Here is a 14,638-nt window from a genome sequence, read left to right on the forward strand (position 1 = left end):
GCTTGTACTTTGTCTTTGTGCTCCTTTATGCACGTGGATGATTCAGTTATTAATTCATCTCCCATCTGTACCCCGTCATTATACCTAAGGATACAGATTTTGTTCGGTGTTTTGTTCTGTGTCGGGCTGCTCTCACTCCAAACCTCAGCCGACGATGGAGAGCGTATCTCGGCTGCATCTAGTTTGTTGAATTATTGCTAGTGGATGGGCGTGGCTGCTCTGTGTCACTGACCTCCACTATGTGCACGTTGTGTTGCGTCGGCCGCCACGGTTGCGCAATTGGCGCATTTTGTGGTGGCGGTCGGTTATTGTCATATCTATCACTGTTTTGCCGGTCCGGACTGGGCCTCTGGTTCTGCGGCCAAGTTCGGTTTGCATCATTATAAGTATTAGTGTTGCTCGGCCCCCTGGCATTTTTCCATCTACTATTGCTTGGTGGGCCTGTCTCATACCGGTCATCGAACCTCCTTTTCCGGTCATTATTCACCGGCAGACTATTGCCGTTCCGGTCTCTACCTCTATTTCCGTTTTGTGCATAATCTTGTCTCCTATTATTACCTCCGCCGTTTCCATTACTTGGTGGAGGCGTGATATTTCTACCATTTCTATAACCATTTCCGTTACTTCTAGCCTGTTCAGAGGCTGCCTTAACGTCCTCCTGAATCAGGTCAATTGAGTCCAGAACAGACAAGAAATGTTCCATATCATTTTCGGGCACGTGTATAAGTTTTTCCTTTACATGTATCGGCAAGTGTGATTTCAAAAGTCTGATCAAATCCCGGGATGAAATCTGTTCGTCCCAGTAACGGGTCTTATTAATGTACTTCTCGAAATATTTTCGCAAATTGCCTAGTCGTGGAGAATACGGCTCTGGATTATATACCTCCTTCCGTAATCTCTCCTGGATACATGTTGACCAATATTTGGCCAAGAATGCTTTTTCAAATTGCTCATATGTATCGCAACTATCAGCTGCTTCGGTTGCCCATAATGCAGCATCTCCTTGTATGTAAGACATAACGAACTGTATTTTCTGGGTATGACTCCAAACGCTAGGCAAAATGTTTCTAAATCCCTTGATAAACACTACAGGGTGAACAGATTTCTTCTCCGTTGTAAAGATCTGAAACTGTCGGTTCCTAATCAAGCTTTCTTCAATCACTACTTTGGAATGACATTTATTTGTTTCGCTTACATTGGTTGCCTGTTCTGTCTCGCAGTCGCAATTTTTTACTGCAGTATTTATAAGCCTATCATTGTTGGACCTGGCTGGCGTGACATACGCCTGTGCCTCGTCATGCCGCAAGCTAAGCTCCATCTCGGCAAGACGACGGTCCACACTCCGCTGCCACAGCGGAATGTCTTTGTGCACTATCTTTTTTAGATCCTGCACATCCGCACTTGAGCCCACATCTCTGGCCTCAATTGCGGCGTGCACTTTCTGATCTATTTCTTTTATGACTTCAGTTTCTACTTTGAGCACTCGTTCGATCACTTTGTTCTCAATTACTTGAGTTGTGTCAATTTCTAGTTGTTCGACCCTATTAGTCAGGACACTGATTTCCTCTACGATATTGGCGTTAGCCAGTTGAACACTATCTACTCTTTCGCTTAATTCTTGCACCGTTTTGGGTATGGTTTCATATTTTTGTTTCAAACTAACAATCTCACTTTGCATAACTTCTAAAGTTTGCATCAACTGCAAGTCCCTCTCATGCAGGCGTCGGTCACGCTCTGCTTGTTTAGCATCACGTTCTCTATCGCGCTCTGCTTGTTTGGCATCACGTTCTTTATCGCGCTCTGCTTGTTTAGCATCACGTTCCTTATCGCGTTCTGCTTGCATACATGCAAATTCAGCTACCAATCTCTGGTCACGCTCTGCTTGTTCAGCATCACGTTCTCTATCGCGCTCTGCTTGTTTAGCATCACGTTCTCTATCACGCTCTTCTTGCACACGTACAAATTCAGCTTGGAAATTGAGCATGCGCTCGAACATAACTCTTAATGATTGCACTTCTGACACCTCACCACTCTCTGGTCCGTGTCCAGTGCTTGCGGATGGCACAGTATTTCCGCTATCAACTGAATCACTGGGTGGCAATGGCAACATTTCTTGCCCTTCTGCCCCCAGATTTTCACATTGTACTTCCTGAACTACGTCACTAACATTACTTTGTGTCCCACTTTCTAACTCAGTATCACTACTTACTGACTCTGGCTCATTATCCATGTTGATATCTTTCTGACTACGCAACCTAACCATAGTAAACAAAAGAAATAAAATCTGAACTAAATATCCTAACACTCAGGTTTCACTGACATAATCACACAAGAAATGGACATTAACTAATACACACTTACTATATACTACAATGACTAACTACCTAAATGTCCTGTTATTTTAAAACAAAGTACTAACAACAAGCACACCACTAATGATCCGAGAACACTTCACTGAGGCTACTTTACTACCCACAGGACAACTACACTGTAGCTTTACCTTTTGGTGATCTATCTTGGGTGCAGCTGCCCCCTGATATTGTGGTAGGTAATCAATTTTTCGAAATATTGAGCTCTCTTCTTCAGCTTGCCTCTGGGTACATAGTGTTCTCATGCAAAAAAATCATACACAGGTATTACCACACAATATTGGTTATGCAATACATACAATACATAGAAAAATTATTAAATGTTCTGCAACAAAGTTCGACTATATTAATTCCCTAGTTATCTCACGGGTATTTAGTGGCCACTGCATATTCGAGCCCCACGTTGGGCGCCAATTTAACGAAATCGTCGAAATGAATGGAATTGATTTGAAATTTCGTTAAAGAAGAATAATAAATTTTATCTTTTGCTTTTAAGTTAATTTTCTTTCGTGCGAACTTTGTTGTAGAACCACTCTGTTATTTTCGTGTGGTAATAAAAATTTTTACTTTCTTAAGAATTACGTACATTTAAAGAAAAAATAATATTTACGTGAACTCATATGAACTGGTTAAGAATATTAGGTTGAGAATTGAGTCCTTTAAATCTTTCGGCCTTGGCATACACTTTCCAGATGCAGTGGGTTTTTTGTTAAATATTTTTACTGAATTTTATCCCAGCACTAGCCATAGAACACAAGATTACCTCTATTAGCAGAAAATGTTTTAATTATTGCCAAGCCGACATTTATCACTGATCAAACCTACTTCACTATGCATTTGAGTTATTTTAAAGAACCAAACTGTTTAAATTTCAATGTTAACTAACATTAACTATCCGCCTACGAATGCACAAACGTATAATTAATTCAAATTTTATCAGCCACAGGATCACTGAAAAAGAAGAACAATTTCTTAATTCACTATTGATTTTTATGCATCTGTTCCCGATTTACGGGTTTGATAATTTTTTAAATGTGCCGCCTCTGCTATTGTTGGTCGCGGCACAGCCCAGCAACACCGCTAAAAAATGCTGAAAAATTCTTAAAGAAATTTTATAGATGACGTGGGCAAGCTAATTTACATAAATAATTCACACATTTGATAAATTCTGATATATTTAGATCAAACAGTAGTACAACTCACATTAATTCGTAACGCATCGTCTAATGGCGGCTAAGTCCAGACCGAGACAAAAGAAGTCTACACATTCGTAAAAAAACTCTTTCACAGTGTCCTACCGCAATGACTTCTGAACAGAGAAGACCAAAGAATGCATAATGCATTGTGCTTAAATAGTATTGCTGACTATTAACATTTCTTTGCAAATTGACGATATTATTCTCTTCTGGCAACATTTTATATCTCTGCTATCGCAAATACTGACACATTTTACAATCACATAATAAATACAGAAAAATTCCTATCCTAAATACAGAGAAATATTACAACAAAAAATATAAGGAGAATAACAAATGTCTTTTACACCACATTCAGTAATATTTTTGTTCAATAATTACGATATATACAACTTGCCCAGAGCGGCGTATATGGTACAAATAAACTCTTGTTCTTTAATAACATGAGTTTGCCATGGAACGTTACAGTATCACTGCGCGAGTGTGATCCGCGAGGAGAAAAGGTTCTACGTTAGCAGCAATCTCATTGGCTGCGTTACATATTAATACGCGGATCGGCGGAAGCTGAATTCGGTCCGTCTCTCAGACAGCGCCATCTCGTAGAGCGGAGACGGACGAGCGCTGCGCCTGCGCAGGTTGTGCTTAGCGGGGCGCGCTCTAGTGGGAAAGTTGTGTACGCGCTGACTACGCGGAACTATGTACACAACACACCTAAAACTTGGACCGCAAATGTTGCAGAAATGGAAAGTACTATTAATCTGCAGTTGGCACAGAATGGATCGATGATCAGGGGCTCGTATTCTTAGCCAATTAACAGATAGTAATAATACTTAGAAACTGTGTGTTTGTGCAAACATACACTTTTGTAGATGGAGCAATGCTTATTGACACTAATAAACTAAACGAAGGGTAAATTAGAGTGTCAGGGGTGTTTGTTGGAGGATTCTATTGAGAGTCGTTTACGAGATACCGTATTTTGAAAAGTTCCGACACCGACACTTGTACAATACATGTGGTGGCACACACCAGAGAACTAGACAGGTGCATACTCTACTGTAGTGGATTCTGACCAGTAACGAGACAACTGACCGTCATAGACTCTGTTTAAAATAACCATCGGCTTCCGCTCTGGTATGGGACGACAGCTGCACAAGTGCTAGCACTTCAGCGGAGATGTCCGAGACGGCTACAGTAATACATCATCGAGTGTAGCTGGTATATCCTTGCACACAGCGTCTCTCAACTTTCCCCACAGAAAGGGTCTACAGGCGTCAAATCCGGGGAATGGACCGGCCTAGGCACAGGTCCTATGCGCCCAGTCCAACGACTTGTAAATAACTTGTGAAGACATTCTGTAGTAATTCGTGCACTACGGGCTGCACAGTCATCATTTTGGTGCCACAGGTTACTCCCAGTCTGCACAGGAACGTTATGTAGCATCCGTGGAAGATAGTCTATTAGGAGGCTGTGATACTCAGGTGCGTTCAGTGTTCTGTATACGAAAAACGGGCCTATCAGCTAAGGTTCACTATCCTACACTACACGTTTACACTCCAAGTACCCTGACGTTCTACCTGACGGCTGTTTACCTGACCATTATTGGTAAATGTGGCGTCATCACTAAACAAGTTACGTGATACGTCTGGAGTATCCTGTCTTAAAGCCTATGTACAAAAATTGACACCATTCTTCTAATCGTTTCCTGCAGCTCTTGCTGAAGAGAGGTGTGTTAGGGATGCGACCTATGTTGATGGAGAATGTTTAGGATACCTGCTTGACTCTTGCCACTTGCTCGTGCGACTGCGCAGGACCTAAAGTGCAGCTCAACTGCAACAGCAGCAAGAACGTTGATTTCCCCTCTTATGTCGTCGCTTGTTTCCTTCCGTAACGTTGTATAGGTATTACACTATAGGTGTTACTCTACAACTTTCACTTAAATGGTTGAAGATGCTGATAGCCGGGCGAAGTGTCCGTGCGGTTCTAGGCGCTGCAGTCTGGAACCGCGAGGCCATTACTTTCGCAGGTTCGAATCCTGCCTCGGGCATGGATGTGTGTGATGTCCTTAGGTTAGTTAGGTTTAAGTAGTTCTAAGTTCTAGGGGACTAATGACCTCAGAAGTTGAGTCCCATAGTGCTCAGAGCCATTTGAACCATATTTTTTGAAGATGCTGATAAATAACTGCCGAGATGGTTGATGTCTATAGCGATATCTTGTCGTATATGGCATATAACGACGAACTGCATTGATCCTACACCCTCCATACACCATGAACATGTCGGCCTTTTCTGCATTCGTGAATCCGATCGTCCTATCACGACCTACTGCTTAGACTGTCACATACTGACTAGCAAGTCGCAGTGCACTAAGGAACACACAAACACGCTGTAATCAAACATAACAACATTGTGCCTAGCAAATACTCAGGTTGAAAGGCACAAACAATTATCCGTCTGGAAACTTTTCAAAACATCTCGTAAACGACTTGCAATAGAATCCTGCCACTAACACCACTGACATTCTAATTTATCCTGTTTTCAGTGTGTTTATGTCAATAGACATTGTTCCATTTAAAAAAAAAGAATGTATGCACAAAAAACATACTTTCTAAGTGCTATTACAACCTGTTGATTGGCTATAAATACGAGCCCCTTACTACCAATCGTTCAATGAGGATCGCACTAAATAGCGCTTTCCATTTCCACAATATTTATGATGCAAGTTTTATGTGATCGACCATGTATACAGTTATCACCAGCGGTTTTCAGAAGGTAAGTTGCACATGTCGTCTACCTAAAACAATTCCGCAAGAGAAGAGACGCATTGTAAGAAGAGAGTACTTGTTGCAGACTCCTTGTAGACATACAGCGGGTGGACAAAAATATGGATACACAAAAATACAGCCGGCCGCGGTGGCCGAGCGGTTCTTGGCGTTTCAGTCCCGAACCGCGTGACTGCTACTGTCACAGGTTCGAAACCTGCCTCGGGAATGGATGTTTGTGATGTCCTTAGGTTAGTCAGGTTTCAGTAGTTCTAAGTTCTGGGGGACTGATGACCTCAGATATTAAGTCCCATAGTGCTCAGAGCCATTTGCACCAAAAATACACTAATGGCGATTAAAATTGCTACACCAAGAAGAAATGCAGACGATAAACGGGTATTCATTGGACAAATAAATTATATTAAAACTGACACGTGATTACATTTTCACGCAATTTGGGTGCATAGATCCTGAGAAATCAGTAACCAGAACAACCACCTCTCGCCGTAATAACGGCCTTGATACGCCTGGGCATTGAGTCAAACAGAGCTTCGATGGCGTGTGCAGGTACAGCTGCCCATGCAGCTTCAACACGATACCACAGTTCATCAAGAGTAGTGACTGGCGTATTGTGACGAGAAAGTTGCTCGGCCACCATTGACCAGACGTTTTCAATTCTGAGAGATCTGGAGAATGTGCTGGCCAGGGCAGCAGTCGAACGTTTTCTGTATCCAGAAAGGCCCTTACAGGACCTGCAACATGCGGTCGTGCATTATACTGCTGAAATGTAAGGTTTTGCAGGAATCGAATGAAAGATAGAACCATGGGTCGTAACACATCTGAATTGTAACGTCCACTGTTCAAAGTGCCGTCAATGCGAACGAGAGGTGACCGAGATGTGTAACCAATGGCACCCCATACCATCATTCCGGGTAATACGCCAGTATGGCGATGACGAATACACGCTTCCAATGTGCGTTCACCGCGATGTTGCCTAACACGGATGCGACCATCACGATGCTGTAAATAGAACGTGGATTCATCCGAAAAAATGACGTTTTGCCATTCGTGCACCCAGGTCCGTCGTTGAGTACACCATCGTAGGCGCTCCTGTCTGTGATGCAGCGTCAAGAGTAACCGCAGCAATGGTCTCCGAGCTGCTAGTCCATGCTGCTGCAAACGTCGTCGAACTGTTCGTGCAGATGGTTATTGTCTTGCAAACGTCCCCATCTGTTGACTCAGGGATCGAGACGTGGCTGCACGATCCGTTACAGCCATGCGGATAAGATGCCTGTCATCTCGACTGCTAGTGATACGAGGCCGTTGGGATCCAGCACGGCGTTCCGTATTGCCCTCCTGAACCCACCGATTCCATATTCTGCTAACACTCACTGGTTCTCGACCAACGCGAGACGCAGTGTCGCGATACGATTAACCGCAATCGCGATAGGCTACAATCCGACCTTTATCAAAGTCGGAAAGGTGATGGTACGCATTTCTCCTCCTTACACGAGGCATCACAACAACGTTTCACCAGGCAACGCCGGTCAACTTCTGTTTGTGTATGAGAAATCGGTTGGAAGCTTTCCTCATGTCAGCACGTTGTAGGTGTCGCCACCGGCGCCAACCTTGTGTGAATGCTCTGAAAAGCTAATTATTTGCATATCACAGCATCTTCTTTCTGTCGGCTAAATTTCGCGTCTGTAGCACATCGTTGTGTAGCAATTTTAATGGCCAGTAGTGTACAACACATTACCACGCCTAATATGGTCTAGGAAACATGATGACATTCGAAAAACCTTCCGTTTGTTTCGGAAACGATAAATAATGGTCCTGTATGGTTTGAAGGGAGTCTTATAGCCTTCTTCTGGAAAAATAGTGTCAAGTTCAGATAAAGATGATGGAGTTGGATAGCGAAAACACATCTGGTCTCCAAGGAAGGTCACGAAGGCTCAATAACATTGAGATCTGGTGGCTGGCGATCAGGAGAGATGAGACAGGTCATCTTCGTGCTCACAAAACCAGTCCTGCACGATGTCAGCTGTCTAAACAGGAGCCCCGTTGTCTTGGAACGTAGCAGAACGACTGGGGAACAGACATTGTACCATGGAATGGACCTGATCGGCCAAAATGGTCGCGTAATCCTTGGTACTATGTGATCTTGCAGAGTATCGATTGAGTACGACTATAGAGCTGCCTGAATCAGCACCGGACCCTCACCATGTTTCACTCTTAGGACATAAACTCGAACACTAGTTCAAAACTGTGTGCAACACGGTACGCCCCGACCAAATGTGATTCTTCCATTGATCAATAGTCCTGATTTTATGGTTTCGGCAACACATTTTCTTGTTACGGGCATTTGCATCACTGATAAGTGGTTTTGAGATTTCCTTCGTGTTGATGTGCCACTGGCAGGGTTCGCGAATGCAATATTCAGTTCTTTTGCAGCTGTTGTCCCCATATTTTTCGTCACAATCCTCTTCAAGGACAGTCCACTACGATCACTCAACACACCCTTTCGACCGCATTGTGACTTAGCGGATGATCTTTTTCCGCTTCCTCTAAATGCGGTATAAATGGTTCAAATGGCTCTAAGCACTATGGGACTTAACATCTGAGGTCATCAGTCCCCTAGTCTTAGAACTGCTTAAACCTAACCTACGGACATCACACACATCCATGCCCGAGGCAGGATTGGAATCTTTGACCATAGCAGCAGCGCGTTTCCGGACTGAAGCGCCTAGAACCGCTCGGTCATAGCGTCCGGCGCGATATAAATCTTGGATACAGTGATTCTCGAATTACTAAACAGTTCGGCTACCTTGGTTACTGAAGCAACGTCATACGAGCACTAACAACTTTATTTCCACACTTTTGTCCACCGCAATGTAATTCTAGAGACTTTGAAGGTCATTCCAAATGGATCAAATAGCACTGAGCACTATGGGACTTAACAGCTGAGGTCACCAGTTCCCTAGAACTTAGAACTACTTAAACCTAACTAACCTAAGGACATCACACACATCCATGCCCGAGGCAGGATTCGAACCTGCGACCGTAGCACTCACGCGGTACCAGACTGTAGCGCCTAGAACCGCACAGCCACATCGTGCAGAGTGTTCGATACAATATCGGCTACGCTATTTATTTTGTTCCAGTCATCGGGATTACGTATTTTTCTGGCGATGTCATTGTCATGCTGTATAGGTCTAACTTGTGCTAGCGTGTTGCACAGTAGTGTGACATTTTCTGGTATCCCGTTTCTCCACATACGCATACTTCATCGTTAGTTAGTCCCATTCGGTTTCAATGCACCGGATACAGCCCGTGGCGTGTCAGGAAATGGACCATCCCTCGGCTTGGGTCGACATGTTTCAGTTGTAGCCTTTCGTGTACATCAGGAAAGAAAGAGTGTACTAGGCGACCCTTATCGGATGCATCTCACTCTCTCTGCCATGTTTGAATCCGCCATTGATTCATTTGTGTTTTGTTCATAGTATTGGTTCTCGTTCTTCCGGTGACTTTATCGACCCTGTCCCTCTTAATCCAGTAAAGCGCAGCTCTATAACGTATTGTTACGTCTATAGGGCAGGTCCCCATCACAACACAAAGTGCCTCTAGTGAGGTGGTGTTGAAGGCTCCGCTCATTCTCAGGAGTACACTACGTTGACCTCGTCTTGCAGTTGTCTTGTTGGTCTGTATGTTCAGTCTGTGAGCCCAGGCACTTGTGGCGGAGCATACGATGGATTCAAATATCGCGATTTGGTAGGTCCTTATCGTCTTAATAGGTAATTTATACTGAGTTGAGTTTAGCCTTGCTAGTTTGTGCTTAATTTTGGAGGCGTTGTCAATTCTCAATTTTAAATGGTGGTTGAAAGTCTGTTTTTCGTCTAGGTACAGTCCGAGATAACAGGTGGCTTGCTTCCTCTGTATGCTTGTATTGTCTAATTTTAGAATTGGATTCCTCTGTAGTGTCCCTCTGAGCAGTAAATATACAAATTTGTTGGGAGTTATTTTTAATTTATTTTCTTTGCACCAACTGTTAATTTCCTGAAGCAGTTGCGTGCCTTTTGTCTCTAGTGCTGCTCTCGAGTTGGCTGACACCACTATGAGCAGGTCATCTGCGTAAGCCACCACACCTCTTACTCTATCGTCACTGTCCAGGATGTTCAGCAAGGGCTCGATTGCGATATCCCAGAATATTGGTCCCCAGATCGAGCCCTGTGGACATCCCTTTGTTATTCTCTTGACAACCTTCCGTGTACCAGCACTCCACTCCGCCACTCTGCCTCTGCAGTAAACGAGGAAGCTATTGTAGAGGGAAGCTGATAGTCTCATTTCCCTTAACCTGGCGAAGAGGCACGGCCACCACAAGTTGTCAAAAGCCCAGCTATTTCGATTAGAATGGCGGTCGCGTATTTGTCGCTAATGCTATTTGTAACTGTCAGTGCTTGGTTAAGGGCATCTTCTATTGATCTACCTTCCCTGAAGCCGAACTGATGGGGCGTTAGGCCGAGGAGGCGCCTGTGCAATTGTAAACGGTCACACAGGAACCTTTCCTGTACCTTGCCGAGAGTGTTTAAGAGACAGATCGGTCGGAACGTTTTGTGGTCTGTTGGTTCTTTGCCTTTTGGTTTCCTGATTATTACTACATTAGCAGTTTTCCAGAGGTTTGGAATTCTGCCTGTTAGTAGTGCTTCGTTGAACATGTTAGTAAGAAAAGATGTGATTTGTGTTATTGTTTGTTTTAATGTTTCTGAAAGTATTTTGTCTGGGCCGGGTGCTTTTCGGTTTTTAAGCCTGCTGATTGCCGACGCGATTTCTTCTTGCGCGAATGGCATCGTTGCACTGTCACTGATGTATGGTTGCCTCATGTTCTCTCCTAGGTCAGCGTGGTGTCGCTCGTCTTGTGTGGGGTCGTCATCTGGGAGGAGCCTGTTCAGAAGATATTCTGCTGTTCTTCTCCATCCTCTGGTCATTGTGCCGTCAGCTTGTTTTAGTGTTGACAGAACTGTCGGTGCCTTAACTCGTTCTGTTTCTATCTTGAATGGTTGTCCCCAGATGTCGTTCTGTAGCTGGGTTTTTACAAAATTGGTCCATTAGTCTTGCCTTATTGTCTTTAGTTGTTTTTGGTATTTCTGTTTAGCGTTACGATACAGATCAAGTCTTATCTGTCTTTCAGGAGCTGTCTTTGCATGTTGGTAGTGCTTTGTTTTGTCCCGTTAATCCTTCCTTAGTCTTGCCAGTTCTGGCGACCACGGTTGTTTCTGTCCCCACCCAGTTTTTACGCGTGGTATAGCGGCTTCCTGTGCTCTTTGTCGGACCTCTGTCAGTACATGTGTTTTGTAATCTACACTGCCTTGAACAGTGTGTAGCGACAACGCCTCAACAATATCTCGAACTTTTTGCCAGTCGGCTCTTCCTATGAGTAAATGCTGCTGTTCATGGTCCATGTTACGTGTATTGATATATCTGTCCGTGGTTATAACAATTGTGTTGTGGTCGCTGTGTGTGACTCTATCTAATACTCTCTATGTATTAACTAGTGGAAGAGATTTTTCGTTCCCTAGGGAAAGGTCTACGTTACTTACACCACCGGCGTCTCCACAGTAGGTAGGTGGCTGACCCTCCCCATTCAGTATGAAGGGATTGCATTCATTTACCACGTCAAGCACTAGTTGCCCTCTGTCGTCAGTTCTGAGTTCCACAAGGGGGATTTTGCCTTGATATCAGTTAGAATGAGCAGCCTTTTTCTTTCCGAGTGTCGTGCAATGCCTTTTATTTTGTCTAAGGAAGGTTCTGTATCATACAAGTACTGAGCGTAAATAGACGACATGAGCCGTACATCCTGTCCATCTGTTATTTCTGCTGTGGCAATGTGTTCAGAGCAATACTGGGTGATTTGTGTTACTATGAGGTTTTTATTAACTACTATTATCGCGGCTTTCGCGTTTGGTGTTCCAGCTATTGTGATGTAATGTTAGGGGAGCCCTGAAATTTTCCCGCCTCTCAGAAAAGGGTCCTGAACGCAGGCGATGTTTGCTTTTGTTTCTTGTAAGATTCTACCTAGTCCCATGTTTACTAGGGTACTGCCCTGGCAATTTAGTTGTATTACCTTCAGAAGGGACCTAGTGAAGGAAAAACACTTGGGTGTGGTTTCTTTCAAATCCAGAAACACACGTTCATGTTCTCTCACGAAGTCCTTGTATACACTCCTGGAAATTGAAATAAGAACACCGTGAATTCATTGTCCCAGGAAGGGGAAACTTTATTGACACATTCCTGGGGTCAGATACATCACATGATCACACTGACAGAACCACAGGCACATAGACACAGGCAACAGAGCATGCACAATGTCGGCACTAGTACAGTGTATATCCACCTTTCGCAGCAATGCAGGCTGCTATTCTCTCATGGAGACGATCGTAGAGATGCTGGATGTAGTCCTGTGGAACGGCTTGCCATGCCATTTCCACCTGGCGCCTCAGTTGGACCAGCGTTCGTGCTGGACGTGCAGACCGCGTGAGACGACGCTTCATCCAGTCCCAAACATGCTCAATGGGGGACAGATCCGGAGATCTTGCTGGCCAGGGTAGTTGACTTACACCTTCTAGAGCACGTTGGGTGGCACGGGATACATGCGGACGTGCATTGTCCTGTTGGAACAGCAAGTTCCCTTGCCGGTCTAGGAATGGTAGAACGATGAGTTCGATGACGGTTTGGATGTACCGTGCACTATTCAGTGTCCCCTCGACGATCACCAGTGGTGTACGGCCAGTGTAGGAGATCGCTCCCCACACCATGATGCCGGGTGTTGGCGCTCACCTGCACGGCGCCAAACACGCATACGACCATCATTGGCACCAAGGCAGAAGCGACTCTCATCGCTGAAGACGACACGTCTCCATTCGTCCCTCCATTCACGCCTGTCGCGACACCACTGGAGGCGGGATGCACGATGTTGGGGCGTGAGCGGAAGACGGCCTAACGGTGTGCGGGTCCGTAGCCCAGCTTCATGGAGACGGTTGCGAATGGTCCTCGCCGATACCCCAGGAGCAACAGTGTCCCTAATTTGCTGGGAAGTGGCGGTGCGGTCCCCTACGGCACTGCGTAGGATCCTACGGTCTTGGCGTGCATCCGTGCGTCGCTGCGGTCCGGTCCCAGGTCGACGGGCACGTGCACCTTCCGCCGACCACTGGCGACAACATCGATGTACTGTGGCATTTCAACTATGTTCTGTTATTTCGTCCTGACGTATTTGGCTCGAGGTGATATCGACTGCCTGGTTCATTCACGATAATCTGTTGTTGTGGATGATTCAGCTGCTGATAAGACCTACTGTTATTAAATGTACGCTGAAATCTGTGCTCATTACTTTTACGTCTGTCATGATAGTCATTACTATATGGCGCGTTGCGATAGGAATTGAAATGATGTGTTTTCTGTACGTACGGATTTCCTTGTAGCGGTGCGTTACTATTTGGTAGAGCCGACGCTATACGTGTAGGCGGCGAAACATTAAAGCTTGGTTGACCTTGCACATTTCATTGTTGGTTAGGTATGCTAACCGGCTGGTTTTGTTATTGTTGTGGGGAAAAAACTCTATTGTTACCAAAATGTGTCTGCGATTGCTGATAATTTTGCACACACTGATGATTAAAATTTTGGTTGTTATTAAAGTTATGCTGGTATTTCTTGTCATTTCGGGAGTGTCTAACGAAAATTGTCACTATCAGGTAAAACTTGTCATATCAGGTTTTCTTTACCCATTCTTAATCCTAGATAGACCGATAGTTGAAGAGCTGTTTTGATAGATGTAAAGCATAGTAAAAGAGAAGGCAGCAGTGCAGAAAACTAAAGATGAAATAGCACTACTACGGCTAGGAGCCCAGGCACGCTACGGCACATATTTATCGAACTGTAATGAATCCCCTGAGGTCTCTTAAGCGCCGCAAATAAATTTTAGTTTCTGCGTTACAGGCCAAGCCGTTGGAAATGCAAAGCTAAATTGTTGTATCCAATCAAAGGGGTGAATCTGTGTTTGTCATTCTTAAATACTTTAAATTTTCTCACGGATAGAAAGCGCTTATAATCAAAATTATCGTCTCTGAATGTCTGAGCAGGTTCAGGATTGCATGAGAATCAATTTGTCTTTGTCTGTTGGGAATCTAAGTCACGTACTCTCTGTAAATTACCTAAGTTATACTGGTTGTGTGAGTGTGACAAATGTTCAGAATGTGGCATATGCTGTGACGTGTTAGAGGCTGAAACATTTTTCATTTTTGTCACTTCTTGCTGTAAAGATGACA

Source organism: Schistocerca piceifrons, chromosome 7 (assembly GCF_021461385.2).
Source record: "Schistocerca piceifrons isolate TAMUIC-IGC-003096 chromosome 7, iqSchPice1.1, whole genome shotgun sequence".
NCBI classification, from domain to species: Eukaryota; Metazoa; Arthropoda; class Insecta; order Orthoptera; family Acrididae; genus Schistocerca; species Schistocerca piceifrons.